General features: G+C 54.5%; 1 protein-coding gene across 3 annotated transcripts in view; it reads right to left on the bottom strand.

The window, feature by feature from the left end:
• Positions 1–14,641, bottom strand: part of LOC111551033 — a 48,129-nt gene that overhangs the window by 7,154 nt on the left and 26,334 nt on the right. The gene's annotated exons all lie outside the window — the stretch shown is intronic.

Genomic DNA, 14,641 nt, shown 5'->3' with positions numbered 1-14,641 from the left:
GGGGCTGAGGTGTATACAGTAGGTAATAGAGGGGCTCCTGCAGACATGGCGTTGAGGTGTATACAGTAGGAAGCAGAGACTGCAGGACTCGGCCCTACACCCTGGCACTGACGACAGTCATTGGGCCACACTTCAGGGCCAAATTTTCTGGGATTTTCGGGGAGGGATGAGCTACATGCCCGGCTTTACGGATTTGGTCTACGGAATTTGCAACTCAATTATCCACAAGTCATTGGCCCTGCCATTTAGATGGAAGGTATCGATAAGTAATAAATTATTTATAAGCCTCCACTCAAAGGTATTTCCACATTTTTCTACTCCTGGTGGAGACAGTGATTTGCCCTGAATATTTAAACAGTGCTTAGATTGAACCCCGCTCCACGCTTTGTGCCCTGGCGAAGCCGGCCCCTGCTCAGCTCCAGGGTGTCGCACTGCACATGGTCTTCCCCACCTTCAACGGTCAGCTGGGGCTGGAGATGTGGCCTAACACTAGCGCAGTCTGACTGCGCGTCCACGCTCTGGCTTCTGGCACCTGGACAAGGAGACCCTCACTTCATGGTCCCGAGGCACTGTCAGAAACCACTTTGTGGTGTCAGGAAGAACCAGTCTCAGGATAACGCAGAATAGGAAGATTAAACAAGACCACGTGGTTGGTGACATCGCTGAGCTGCTGGATCAAACCCTCCCTGAAGGCTTCTCTTCTGGATGTCAGCTACAGAAACCAATAGACCCCCTTTGTTACATTATTATTTAAGTGAGTTTGAATGGTCAGCAATCTGACTGATACAGCTCAGTGAAAGTTGAAAGTTACACTTCAATTTCCTACCACCTTGAAAATCCTGCCTAGGCTAAAGGAAGCACTAAATGGTTTCTCTCAGGGAAGTCCTGCCGTATGGCTTGTACAGATTGGCTATTTGCAGATTCCTAAGAGGAGGAATTTCACTGATGCCACCCTTGCAGCACTTATTTTTCTGTGCATAAAGACTGTTAATTAGGACTTTATATCCTCCACAGGAAAGTCAATTTTATGAGATTGGTTCCTTTATAAAGCCTAACTCTCTGCAGTAAGAGAATATTTAAATAATAACAAGAACAATATGTTTGTGAGAGCAAACGAGGGTTGCAACTCCAATTCAAGAGGCCCACCATGGCTAGTCTTGAAGATTTTCACTCATCTGCTTTTTAAGGAGCTGTTAACTGAAAATGTGGGACTCAGAGCTTCGGGGACTTTCCGCGTTGAGTGTTCCGCCAGGGGTGCTTGCATGTCTCAGCAGCACAGAGCTATTTCGGGGGAAAGCAGAAATCATAAACTCACTGAAAATACCCATGATTGATCCAAGCTTCCTCTTTCAAAGAAAAACCGGAAGTTCCTCCTTCCGTATTCTTGTGGAAGGCACTGCAGGTGCAGGGCCACGCAGCCGGGGTGTCTGGGGAGCAGCCCTCCTGCCGCTGACTGGTCAGGCCGGCTCCCTGAGTGATTAACTCCCAGGTCACATTTCTGTCGACAGCTGGGAGACAATGATTAAAACTTGAGTGTGTTTATTCCTTTGCATTGGAACTTGAAAACATCATTTTTTTTTCTTGGATAAGTAATAAGAAAAGTAAAACAAGATGAAAGAAAGGAGAGTTTGTGCTATGGACACAAAGATGTAGAAAGGCACAGTCCTGGAAAGAGTGTGGGAGCAGCTTGAGAGCAGATGGACGGAAAGAGCCACAGCGGACACAGCCCAGAGACACCTGGAGATCAGGGCACGTGGCCCAGGCCACATTTCAAACCATGGGCAAGAGAAGGGCTGCTTCCATCCCTAGAATAGAGACCATTTTGGAAAGTTAATTTGGAAGCCTGTAAGATGCAAATTCCAAGCAGATTAAAGTTTGTAGCGATGGGGTTTTCTGTAGGCAGACTTTTTCTAGATGTCCAAAGAGCTGATCGGGCAGAGCCTCAAGGTCCCACGCGGTGCTGAGGCTGAGCCACACTTGCCTCTGGAGGGCCTCATCGCCGGCTGCATCTGCAGGCTGCTCTTGCAATGCCCTTATTACAAAATACAAAGAAGACTCACTCCATGTCCTGTCCAGCTGCCTCCGTGTCTAGAAAGGGGCCCATCCACTTCATGCCTGAGCGACAGGGACCCGCCCTGACAACACAGCGGCCCGTGTGCCACCGAGGAAAAGCCTCGGCGAGAACAGAGACGCGTACAGGGTGCTGCCTGGAGGGGCACTTGGCTCCTGAGGGAAGGGCTGGCGGGACGCCTGCCGGGGCGTTTTGGAACATAAGCCACTCTGCGTGCGCCTCACACGAGCAATGTCTGCTGCAGCAAAGCACGGCCCTTCTCTAAGTAGCGCAACCCAGCCACCCTCCTCCCTGCCACTCAGGCCCCGGCTCTCAGCCCAGCCACACATGCTGCAAACCCGTGGGTGACATTTCCCCTTGCTTCAAACCTCCATCCCACTTTCTGGTTTTATTTTATTTTATGCATTTTATTCTATGTGATCTATTTATAATCTGTTCTGGAATTAGGCCAGATTTTAATCAATTAACTCATCGGCTGCTTTAGAGTCTGGTAACCCCAACTTACTCGAGTCATTTCCAGGTGGATAAAGCCCTCAGTACAGGGCTTTGGGGAGAGATTCTGTCATGTTCTGGAGAAGAATGTTTTTTACACTAATTTGTTAATTGCAGAAGATTCATGCAGAAACTGAAACAGATCAATGGGAACCAGAGAACGAACACCCACGCTGCAGCTGTTGCCCCCAGCCCACGCCACTGCCCTGGGGCAGAGCCGCTGTCCCAGCATTAAGCCTAACGGATCGCGTTTCCTCCAGAGCTCTCCACCCACCTCCAGAATCTGCACTGGGAGCAGCCTGTGTTTAAGGGCTCTGATGGACAGACAGTGGGGTGGACATCCCGCCCGCACGAGGGAGGCCACCGGACACGTCGCCGGGCCACTGCGCCCAGCTGGCCCTGCAGAGGCCCTGCAGGAACTCAGGCACGCTTGATTTGAGAGCAGCAAGCGCAGGGACACCCGTTTGTCACATCCAAATAAGCAGGTGTCAGTCTTCCTGCCCGACTCCCAGATCAGGGCTGAAGCCTGCTCTCTTCAGCTTGAAATGAGTCAGCCCGGGGCTAGCGAGTGAGCTGGGGTTCAAGTGAGGTAACACTGGCCTGGCCCCCCGAGGAGGAAGGGCTCACACTTCGGGAGCAGAGGGGCCCCACCAGTCACTCCCCAGGAACATGGGTGCAGGCAAGGAGGGGTCAGAGTGGGGAGAAGCAGCACAGGCGAGCCCCAAGCCAGGTCCACGAGGGGAGGCACAGCTCCCCCAGGCTTCTACACGGCCACTCAGCGTTGAGAGGGCTGGGGAACCGATGTCTCCAGGGACGGCTCCCACGGGCAAGCCCCCAACCTCCAGAGTGGGCTGCGAGGGGACACCAGCCCGGGCTGCGCCCCCACTCTGCTGGGGTGGAGGAAGGTCGGCCAGGATCTGGAATTCCCACAGGTGAGGCACAGGCGTTGGGCACACATCTGTCTGCTCCTGGAGAACGTGGTTGGAGGCTGAGGCCGTCCTGACTGTAGCCAGGTTGTGCCGTGTCTTCCCTGCACCCTCACAGTATCTCAGACCGTGGTGCTCCCCGCAGTGAACCCTGCCCGAGACTCAGGCCGGGCGCGTCCATGGGGCCTGATACGGGGCTTTGTGTTTCCGAAGGCAGCATGACTGGGTGGGAAATCGCAGTGAGAAGGTCATTGAGGTGTTTTCTACGCTAGGAGCACCCTCAACTCAAGTTAAACACACAAATCCACCAGCCTGTCTCCAACGGCCCTGGAGAGCAACTGGGCTCTGCTGCTCTCAATGCCACCGGAGGCTTGTGTAGATGAACTCACGTAAGCAGAGCTGCCCAGCACCCGCGGGGGGTCCTTGCTGACAGGACTCTGGGTGTTGTGGGGGTGACAGGCACAAGTAAGTGTGTCTGAAGCAGCAGGGAAGGTGTCACAGAAGAGGTGACAGCCTCAGGGACACTTCAGGCCCAGGGAACCTGGGAAAGTGAGGGAGGAGGCATTTGGGCCGAGGGAACTTTCCAGAACCCGGCGAGGATGAGGGCAGACCATGTTGTTTTCATCCGTTGTCTGGGTCAGGTGCTGTAAAGACGCGCTCTTAGAACCAGCTCTGCTGGGTGAGGACGCGGAGAAAAACACAGTTACTTTTGTTCTCTCCTGAACTTCAAGTACAGTAAAGAGATTTTGTAAAACAAAAGCAGCTCACACAAGGGGAACCAGGCAGAGACGTCTACAAAGTGGAGGGACCTGGGGCCAGCATTTCTATGGACCCCAGAAACAACTCTGACAAAGCAGTGGGGACAGGGCACCCTGATTTAGATCCTGAACCCCAAAGCCCCTGGAACCGCGGGCCGAGGATGATGCCTGGGGGAGGGCTGGAGGTGGGGAGGGGCCTGCACAGGCTAAAGACCCTTCCCCACCCCTACCTCCTGGGGCCACCTTCCCTTCCTGTCTCGTCTGTGCAGAGACTGAAGCGGCCCCTGGGCCTGGGCAGCCGCGAGCTCTGGAGGGAGTCCCTCTGCCTAACGCCAGGCCAGCCACCTTCCCCGCTTGCTCCCAAGCAGGAGAGCCTCTCCTCCAGGAAATCCAGCCCTCTGAAAAGGAAGCTCCAGAATACAAGCAGACACGCAGATCTGTCGAAACACCTGGGCAAACTCTCCAGCATGAAAATAAACACAAGCAAAATCATGTGGAAGTGAACGGAAGCCACGCCGGGAGAAGAGCACAGCATCAGCGCGGCCACCCTGGAGAGGCGTCACCGTCATGAGCTGTGGACAGAACCCACACTCCCACAGGGGGACCCACAGTCCTCACAATGGAACCATCACAGAAAAGAAGGAAATTTGCAGAAGCGCCGAGGGGTGAAGGCACCAGGAACTGGAGCCTGAAGACAAAGATTAAAGCTGGGATGGAAGGTGGGGCCGAAGGACCCGTCCAGAGGCTACCTTGCAGGGATGGGCGCTCCGGAGTGGGGAGCAGATACAACAGAAAGGGAGAAACCACAACCAGCAACACAAGGACAGCCTCGCAGGATGAAGGACGCGGGTCCTGGTGCAGGAGGAGCTGGCAGGCCCACACGGCACAGGAGACGATGCCCGGGCAGCACCTCCATAGAAGGAGCGGGTCATACACCTTCCAGAGACCTGGAGGGTCCCAGAGAACAGCGTCCAGCATCTCAAGGACACCTCAGGGAGCCCAAACGAGGGCACGATCCCAGCCTTCCAGACACGTCGCCCCCACCAGACTGTCCATCGAGTGCAGGGAAGCCCCAGGCAGGGGCCGCGACAGAGGAACCCCCAGAGCGAGGGGCCTGTCAGCATCCCCCCTGTGGGATGGGCTCCGGACACCCCCAGAACAAAGTGAGTTAGAGGCGTGGGAGACGCATCATCAGGAAGCCAAATTAACAAGCGCCCAAGACAACGTAAGAGGAGACTGAGACACTTGGGGTTCCATTAGTATATACACAGAAAATAAAGTTGATGCAAAAAGCTAATTATTAATTTCAGGAAAACGGAAAACTGCAAGAAAAGTCATCATCGTTTGTGAGGGGCTCGGTGGTGCTGGTGTGTGTGTGGTCATCGCAGTCCTGGCCCATCAATCTTTGGTCTCCACGTTGTCAATGGAAAGGGGGCGGGGATGTGAGGCGTGGGGGAGGCGGAGTGTGGGGAGGCGGGGTGCGGGTAGGCATGGAGGAGGTGAGCCGTGGGAAGGGAGCTGATGTTTACTGTGGAAGGTGACAGGTGATGCCCCAAATTAACCTGCCCAGAGGTAGCGATAGCAGCCAGTTCCACAGAGGATGGAGGTGAATGCTGAGAAAACCAGTTTAGAAATGTGGGAGTGAATGGTCTGGAAAGATGGAAAGTGAGGTACAGGACTAGGGACTGCTGTTTGCGGAACAAGCCTTAATAAAAATAAAAATAGACACATCCAAGCACAAACTGACGCTGAAAGGGACCAGCCTCCAACAGAGAAACGGTTTTCCTGAGGGCAGCAGCGCCCGAGGTGGGATTCCCAGCAAGGGCTATGGCTCATTGTTTGGAACCTTCGCCTGCAGTTGGTAACCCCCCTGTTATTTTTGCATGTGTCTGTCTCCTAGGGATGAGAAGAGGCTGGCTGGGTTGTGGAAAACGAATCTATTAATTTCCAGTCGTCATCACCCCGAGATCCTATTTAGGACGAGCGCCAGGTCGGTGATGCTGCGTCTCCGAGAGCCTCCTCCTGCTGTTGGGCTGAGAGGTTCTGGAAACGAAACCAGAACGCTGTCCAGGCTGACCCAGGCATCTGGTGAGCAGAGGGACCATCTGTAAATCTGCGTCCCACATGAGACGCACATGCCGACTGGAACTAATGCCGCTCACGGCCTCATCACACCGCAGCGTCAGCGTTCTGGGCAGGCCATCCACACGCACACTCGGGCCCTGGCACTGGGTCGGATCCTGGCCATCGGCCACTACATTCTACAAGCGGCTCCTTCAGCGAGTCACAACAATACTTGCTGATTCTGGGCCTCAGTTTCCCCCTTGTGAAAGGCAAGGCCAGCGCCTCGGCCTCACAGAAATAAAGTGTTCTAGGAGCAGAGGGAAGTGTGGTTTAAAACCCATGAAAACCGCAGCGAGGGCCTGAGATGCCGTCTCCCGATGGCACCACAGCCTCACAGTTCCAGCCGTGGGTCACAGACCTTATTCCACGCAAGCCGGGAACTCCAGCCAGGTCTGGGTTATTATTTCTTGCTAGTGATTTTTTCAGAGAGATTTGTATCCACTGGGAACCATCAGTCATGTAGTCACCATGTGCGTGTGTGTGTACTTGCCTGTCTGTGCCTGTGTGTGTCTGTGCCTGTGTGTGTGCGTGTGTCCCTGCATGTGTGTGCCTGTGTGTGGATGTGTGTGCGTCTGCGCCTGTGCTTGGTGTGATGAACGATGGTGGTGGGGTCGTGTGTCCTCCTGCCATTGGCTCTGACAGTTGGAGCCAATCTGGCCAGGCCAGTTTGCATTTTCTTTTAAGGATGCCCTTAGGTAAAGCTTCTGCTTGTGAGTTTTCATGCAAGAGAACGTTGAGTTAAAATCATTTTAGGAAAGAAAAAAAAAAAGAAAACAACTTGTTTTGAGTAATGTCCATGCCCTTTAAAACTGAACACAGCATTAAGAAATAGCTGAGTATCCAGAATGGCAGCCTGTCTCAGAGTGGTAATAAGGTCAGCTGCAAACCACACAGCCTGGTGCCCTACATGTGCTGGGCGGCCGAGCCGAGCTCCAGGGCCTGTAGGGCCTGGGGGGCATCGGATGTGGCTTGATGGCTGCAGGGCCTGGTCTGTGGCCAAGAGGCCGTGGCGGGCTGCGTACAGGTGAGTGTTGGGCCCACAGGATGTAGACTGCGAGGCTGGCGAGGTGAGCCAAGGCCTCTTATCTCCCATCGGGCCTTTTGTTCCCCTCTCAGGAAGCCCGTCGGTGGCCAGCGAACTTTTAAACCCAAGTGCTGAACAAGAAAAAGTCAAGGGGAAACCTAGGGGCTCCCTAAGATGAGTCTCGAAGCTGGAAAGTCACCCACATACCCAGCGAGGTTCCGGAGTCTTCATACCCAACCAAAAACTCTTCCTCAGGTCTGTGCTAAAACGTGTTTTTTTCCCCTCAGAAAAATAAGGCATGTTCTTACACAAATTTGTAAAGGATGACAAAATAAAAGAAAGAAACTAGAAATCATCCATGGCTCATGTTAGCATTTTTGTGGATGTCCTTCCAACTGTGAGCATGACTCTGTGTGTGTGTGTGTATGTGTGTGTGTGTGTGTGTGTGTACGCAGGAGGACAGGATAAAGTTGTGTTGAAAACACTAAAGTCAGGCTGCTTGGCTCAGAATCTGGACACCAAACAGTAGAGTTGAGCAAGTCAGTGAACCTCTCCACGTGTGTCACATAGAGGTGAGGGCTACCCCATGGCTGGTTGTGAAATCCTACATGACGAGCCTACCCAGGGCTTGCACGGATGCTTACCAAGTATCAGTTCTTAGTATTATATTGATTGCACAGATAATCATACGTGCTGTATGTACAGTTGTGTGTCAGCCTCTTCACTCAAAGGCACAATGCGCACCCCATGGCACTGCACTTTCTTTGAAAGTACGACTTTCAAGGGCTAGCGCTTCTGTGATGCGGCTCGGACACCGTCCGGGGGCTGTTCCGTCTTGGGGGAAGCCTGTGCCACTGGTGACAATCGTAACACTGCAGTGAAAGCCTCACTCGTGAGCCTCTGTGACTGTCTCTGATCATCCCTCAGAACGAGCCCTAGGACAGCAGCAGGATGCAGATGTGGCTAGCACTGGGATTCACACTGCCCCGCGGAGTGGCTGAGGTCCACCCACGAGGATCCCTCGCCCGTGCCCGTCCTCCTCACCCAGCACTCCAGGCGAGAACGGGATTTCACTGCTGCTCCCATCTGCAGCTTGGGATTACTGTTGAAGTGGAACATCTAGGGCTCTTCTAAATAAAGTTTCAATGTCTATTTTTGTCCATTTTTAATAAGATTGTCAGTCTTTCCTGATTGATATATGAATACTAGTAACTTTGATTTAATATATTGTATAAATTTTTTGCAGATTATTGCAGTTGTGAAATTTGTTTATGCTGTTTCATGACTTCTTGCCTTTCCTTCATTGTTCTTTCCTTTTCTATGTTTAGAAAGCTTTTCTCCATCCCCAGGTCAGAAAAGCATTCATTTTCATTTCTTCTAGTTGTTTTATAATTCAATTCGAAATTTTTAACTTTTAATTCATCTGTAATACATTTTGGTGCAGGTCTTAAATTATATACATTAATTTAAACAACTCTTCTCTGGTTTATTTTGTTGGTGGTGATGGTGATAGTGACAATGATGATGGTGGTGGTGATGGCGGTGGTGGTGATGGCAGCGATGGCTGTGATGGCGCTGGTGGTGGTGGTGATGGCGGTGGCGGTGACGGTGGCGGTGGTGGTGATGGCGGTGGTGGTGGTGGTGGTGGTGGTGATAGTGATGATGGTGGTGGTGATGGTTGTGGTGGTGATGGTGGCAGTGGTGGTGGTGGTGGCGATGATGGTGGTGATGGCGGTGGTGGTGACGGTGGCAGTGGTGGTGATGGCGGTGATGGTGATGGTGGTGGTGGTGGTGATGGCGGTGATGGTGATGGTGGTGGTGGTGGTGGTGGTGATGGCAGTGATGGCTGTGATGGCGCTGGTGGTGGTGGTGGTGATGGTGATGGTGGTGGTGAACTGTGGCCTCACGTCCCCTGGCCCATGTCGGTCAGCCCTGCTGGCAGCTGCCTTCAATCTTGCTGGGCTGTGTGCATCCCCAGCTGGAGGAGGCTGATGGGGGCACAGCACCCTCTCCAGTGGGTCCACTTGGGAAGGATCCTGGACAGCACTCCCAGTGACCCCAAGGGAACCACCCCCCACCAAGCAACGCCTTACAGGGCAGCCCAAGGTTCCAGGAGCTTCCTTTCTGCTGGATGGACCTTTGAGCATATTGACCCTTAGCCCCGGGTCATCCCATGGCCCTGGGGATGTAGCAAGAGGCCCAGCAGGCAGGGTGAGTATCTCCTGGAGCCATGTCTCCTGGAGAGCTCCTTAGTGGCTGGCAGAGGACTGAGAAGACATCTTCCCTGGCAGGCCTGAGCAGAACACTGGCACACCCAACCTCGTCCCTGGGCCGGCGTCCTCGCCCCCACATGCCCCCAGCTCCAGCCCAGCTTCTCCACGCTGGTGGTCCAAATGCACCATGTGCCTCTCCCTCAAAGTCACTTTCTCAGTGAGCTTCTCCCTGCTGCCCTGCCCCCAGCCACAGACTCCTGGCCAGTTTCTTCCATAGCCCGTGACCCAATGACTCACGTGTGGCTCACAGTCTGCCTCCCTCCCTGTAGGACCGTGACTCCTGGACAGCGCCTGGATGTGGCCAGCTGGGTTTTGTTCCCTGGGCCACCCAGCTGCCCCCTCCTGGCCTCCAGTGAAAATGAAGTCCACGCAGAGAAAGGCCCACCCGGCCCCTGCCCCCTTTTTGTTGCACTAGGGTCCCAGCCAGGGCATCCACACTTGTCCAGTCCCATTATGAACACCTCAAGCGTCTGCGCTGCTCACTCGGGCCTCACAGCTGGTGCTTCTTCGTTGAGTCAGCGAGCTTTCCTTCCCACAAAGTGAGCTTTCCTTCCCAGATGGTGTCTGGGCACTGCTGCTCTGCCGTGCACATCCCATCCCTGGACGGTCACATTCCTGGATATGCTCTCGGCAGACAAGGCAGTGACCAGCGCCTGTCTTAACCTGGGAGAGACACCTGAGTGGCGGAGACAAGTTTTACTCCTCCTTGCAAACCCTGGTTAACATCCGCAGAGAGTCAAGGCTCCGCGGTGCTGTCCCCTGCGCTCCACGACAGGGATGGAGCTACTCACACAAATCCAAATCCAGCCATTCCTCAGGGCCTCGGGGAATGGGATGAGAATGAAGAGACAGCGGCCGCGACAGTGGTTCCTGACCGCTCCCCGGGAGCCGCCTCTCAACTGCGCCATCACAGACGGGCCCATCTGTCCCTGCATCACACATCACAATGTTTTCATATTCTAAAGCACAAGCAGACGTTTCAGTGAGGTCATGGATTTGGTAGTAATATTTTAGCTTGGAACTGGTAAGAAACTAAGGCAAATTAAATTCGATGTTTATACTTGCATTTTAAAAGATTTTGAAAATAAGCAGCATATGAAGCTCAAAGAGCTATTACAAACTCCTCGGAAACATCAGAAAAGCCACCCGAAATTCAAAATAAATGAGAATCCGCCACTAAAAGATCTGAAATCCAAATGAACAAACCCATAGCACGCAGCCTGCTCCGAGTGAGGCGGCCTCCACACCGACCCTCCGCACCTGCAGAGCCTCTCGGGGCGCCCGGCCAGGCCTCCGAGTGACCAAGTCCCTTTGGGGGAAAGGCATTGGCCTAGAACACGCCAACATCTGCAAGGTGTGAAACGGTCTTAATAAAGGGCTACATCTTCTGAAATGCTGCATTTTAAAATCCTGTCTCTCTGTCTTTAGGGTCCATTTCCTTCCTAAGGCACGTTCAGAGCCGGGCCTTGCTGGGCCTCCTGGGCGCGGGCATCTCCCGGTGCAGCTCCGCCCTCCTTCCGCGCTGGCAGCCGCAGCCCGCCCCGGCCCGCGGTGAGTGCGGGGGAAGGCGCTCTGTGGCCGCGGCTGTAATTCGAAGGAGCGGTCCCGGGCCCACCCCAGTGAGACACCAGCACCCACATCAGCTCCGACTTCGCGCGCCCGAGACCGCGGCCTCTGGTGCCACCTGCGCCGCGAGCCGCGAGAGCACTTGGGGCCTCGGGGACCTGCAGCCCGCCCAGCTCTTGGCTGGGGAGCGACGCGCACGTGGTGCATCCCACGGTCCCCCCGGGCCTGGGCCTGTCGGGGACTCGGGAGGGGCCCCCCAGGTCTCAGGGGGACTCTGCCGAGGCGCAGCCTGGGCCTGGGGCGCTGTGCGCCGACACGAGTGGGCGGGAAGGGAAGAGCAACCCCAGCCAGGCCGCCCCATCTAGGGCGCCTTCCCCACCCGAGGCCGACGGCTCCGCGCTCATGGGCGGCCGGGGGGCGTCTCCGGGAAGGACTCCTGCTCCTGCAGGAAGTTGCTCCACGCAGAAGAACGAGGCCCCTGGGAAGCGCCCACGAACACAGGGAGACGGCGCAGGGCCCTGGAGCCGGTGCTGGGCGCTCCTGCCTCAGCCCAGAGCCGTGCAGCCTCAGGCCCTGCTCTCCGCCTGGGAAAGCTCCGCGGGATCGAATCTGCTGTGAAACGTCACTGGCGCACTCGCCATCCGCGGGCAGAAGGAGCCGCTCCCGGGGGCCTTTCCACTCCGGGAGGGGACGATGCGCTCCGAACTACTCGCGGGGTGCTTGGCCTGGTGGGTTCCAGGTGGGAGGAGGCGCCGCCCGCTCAGAGGGCCTGGGCAGCTGCGTGGTCCCTGCGCGGGGGTCTGCGCCGGGTGGGGCCCTGGCCACGTGGAAACCCGGGTCTGGCTGTGCCCACTGCGGTAGCGGTGACCCTGGCGCACTTCAGTGAGGACCTGGAAGTGAGATCCTCCCAGGACACCCCCCCTCAGGGACCCGGGCTCCAGTCCCGAATGGGAATAAACCGTGTGGACCCCACATCCACGCAGAGCAGCTCGGAGCCGTCGCCCTGGCTCTGAGCAAGCCGAGCCTTTGAAGGCCCTGGACCCAGGCTTCCCTGGAGGTCTCCCGGCCCTGCTATGCGTCCCGAAGCTCCGGTGCCTGGATGCGGCGCAGCTAGGGCTTGGCTCTACCTAGAGCCCAAAATGTTTTCAACGTTAGTTTTTTATTTAAGATGAGAAAGTTTGGCTCAGTTCTGCTTCCACTTGCTGGCATCTGTACCTCCGGGAACCTTGCCAAAGTCTGGACGGTAAATAAGGGACTCTGACCTAAAAGTTTTTACAAGCTTTAAAGTTTCAGTGACAATACTTGGGTAGTGATATTTCTTGGGAAGTTTGATGCCAAAAAAAAAAAAAAAAAAAGCATGTGTTTTGCCTTAAGGAAGTTTGGCCGGCTGCTCCTCACGGCCTGGGCCCCCCAGGAGGAGAACCCAGCTCTGCCACACTGGTGTCTGCTGTCCTGACTGTAAACCAAAAATAAACTTCTAAGCCCCCAACCGACTGAATGGACCGCCTCTCTGTCAAGGGGATTTCAAAGAAACCTGAAAAATGAGGTCAGGCCATGTGTGGCTACCTCAAGGGTCATCCCTGCAGATTCCAAAGCACAGGCTGGCGCGGGAGTAGGGGCCGGAGATGCCTCATTCTACCCTCCCCACTCTGGAATTCAGGCACAACTGACCAGTATGAGCTTTAAAACAGGGATCTTAAGGCTGACAAGCAGGCTGTAGGTAGCAATATAAGATACCAAATTCCCACCTGAGTCTAGTCTAGCATCACATAACTGATAGCAGGCCCTGGAAGCATCCAAATGTTTTACTCCAAAATGTATTTATTTGATATATTTTTTAATGGCCCTGCAAAGCTGTCTCTTGTGGGAGACATTTACATTGTGTAGAGAATCCTCTTCCTTTTCCAGGACTTTTTCTGATGCTGAAGAGATTGGCTGAGAGTCTAGCACCTTCTAAAGGTCTAAAGAGGAAACATTTGCCATTTATTGTCTCTAAGGGTGGCCACCTATGAGACTTCATCTATATAAGAACCTTGGTCTCCAAAACGCCTTCACCAAGACACTCCTTTTGGTGATTCCAGGTCTTTAGATAACTTAACTCTTTCAACCAATTGCCAGTGAGAAAACCTTCAAATACACCTATGTCCTGGAAGGCTCCACTTTGAGTCATCCCACCTTTCCAGACCAAACGCATGCACACCTCACATGTACTGACTGACGTCTGCCCGTTACTTCTGTCCCCCTAAATGTCTGAAGCCAGCCTGGGCACATGTTCTCAGGACCTCTTGAGACTGTGCCTCGGGTCTTGGCCACTCATATTTGGCTCAGAAGAAACCTCTCTAAATATTTTACAGAGTTTGGCTTTTTTCCCTCAACATGACTCTGCCACCCACCAACTTGAGCTGATGAATAAAAATGTTTTCAGGTGTCTCCCTGCCCTCCTTGCCCCCACAAAGAGAAACACGTTGTCTGAAACAGTCAGAATGTTAAGCTCACTTTCTTTATGCCTGTTTTCAGCCGGACGTTGGGCCAGGGGTTCCCTGGCGGCCCAAGTCACCCAGGAGACACAGGGACACTCCACAGCCACGACCGTCCCACATGGGAGTCTGAGTGGAAAGTGGGGGACTGGGTTAGTGGCACTTAAAGAGTGACATCTTCTCAAACTAAGTGCCAGATGCCTTTCGTGGGATGAAGGGAGTGCTGTCGACCACGCTATGGTAGACCACAGAGTCCAGCAGGACCGCGGTACGAACCGGCACACCGGAACGCTGCTGCGGGTGCCATGCAGGCAGCACGGGGCTCTCTCCTGAGCAGGGTGCCACGTGTGGCCACAGCGCTGGGCAAAGCTGGGGCAGGGACTCCAGGTGCGGCTGCCTCAAGGGTCCTCCCTGCAGCGTCCGAAGCACAGGCTGCCGTTGTGTTCTGAGCCTGTGCGACGTCAGCCACACTCACTTTGGCTCTGGGATTCCTCCTTCCCATTCAAAAAGGAGGATCAGAACAAAACCCCACACATCCGTATCTTTTCGACTGCAGAGTATCAGGGCACCTCAGGAGAAACTGGGGGGCCCCACAGAAGAGCCCTACATGCCCCAGATGCTCACTGCAACCTCCTCCTGTCACAAGGAGCCACGGTGAAACTTTCCGAATTCCCAAATAAAGCAGCAGGGCAGAGCAGGTCCTTCCCAGAACAGTAGGCTCCTCCGCTGTGTTTTTAAAATTGTGGTGAAACATAATCACATAAAATGTGCCATTTTAACCATTTGTAAGGGCACCGTCCATAGGGCTAAGCACATCCACAATGCTCTGTGCAGTCATCCCCACTGACCCTCTGCAGACCCTTCTCATCTCCCAACCTGAAGCTCTGTCCCCGTGAACCACTCGCTCCCCAGCCCCGGCCCCCGGCACCC

This window comes from Piliocolobus tephrosceles, chromosome 18 (assembly GCF_002776525.5).
Source record: "Piliocolobus tephrosceles isolate RC106 chromosome 18, ASM277652v3, whole genome shotgun sequence".
NCBI classification, from domain to species: Eukaryota; Metazoa; Chordata; class Mammalia; order Primates; family Cercopithecidae; genus Piliocolobus; species Piliocolobus tephrosceles.
Note: the sequence above shows the minus strand (reverse complement) of the source record. Positions and strands in the feature narration are given on the sequence as shown.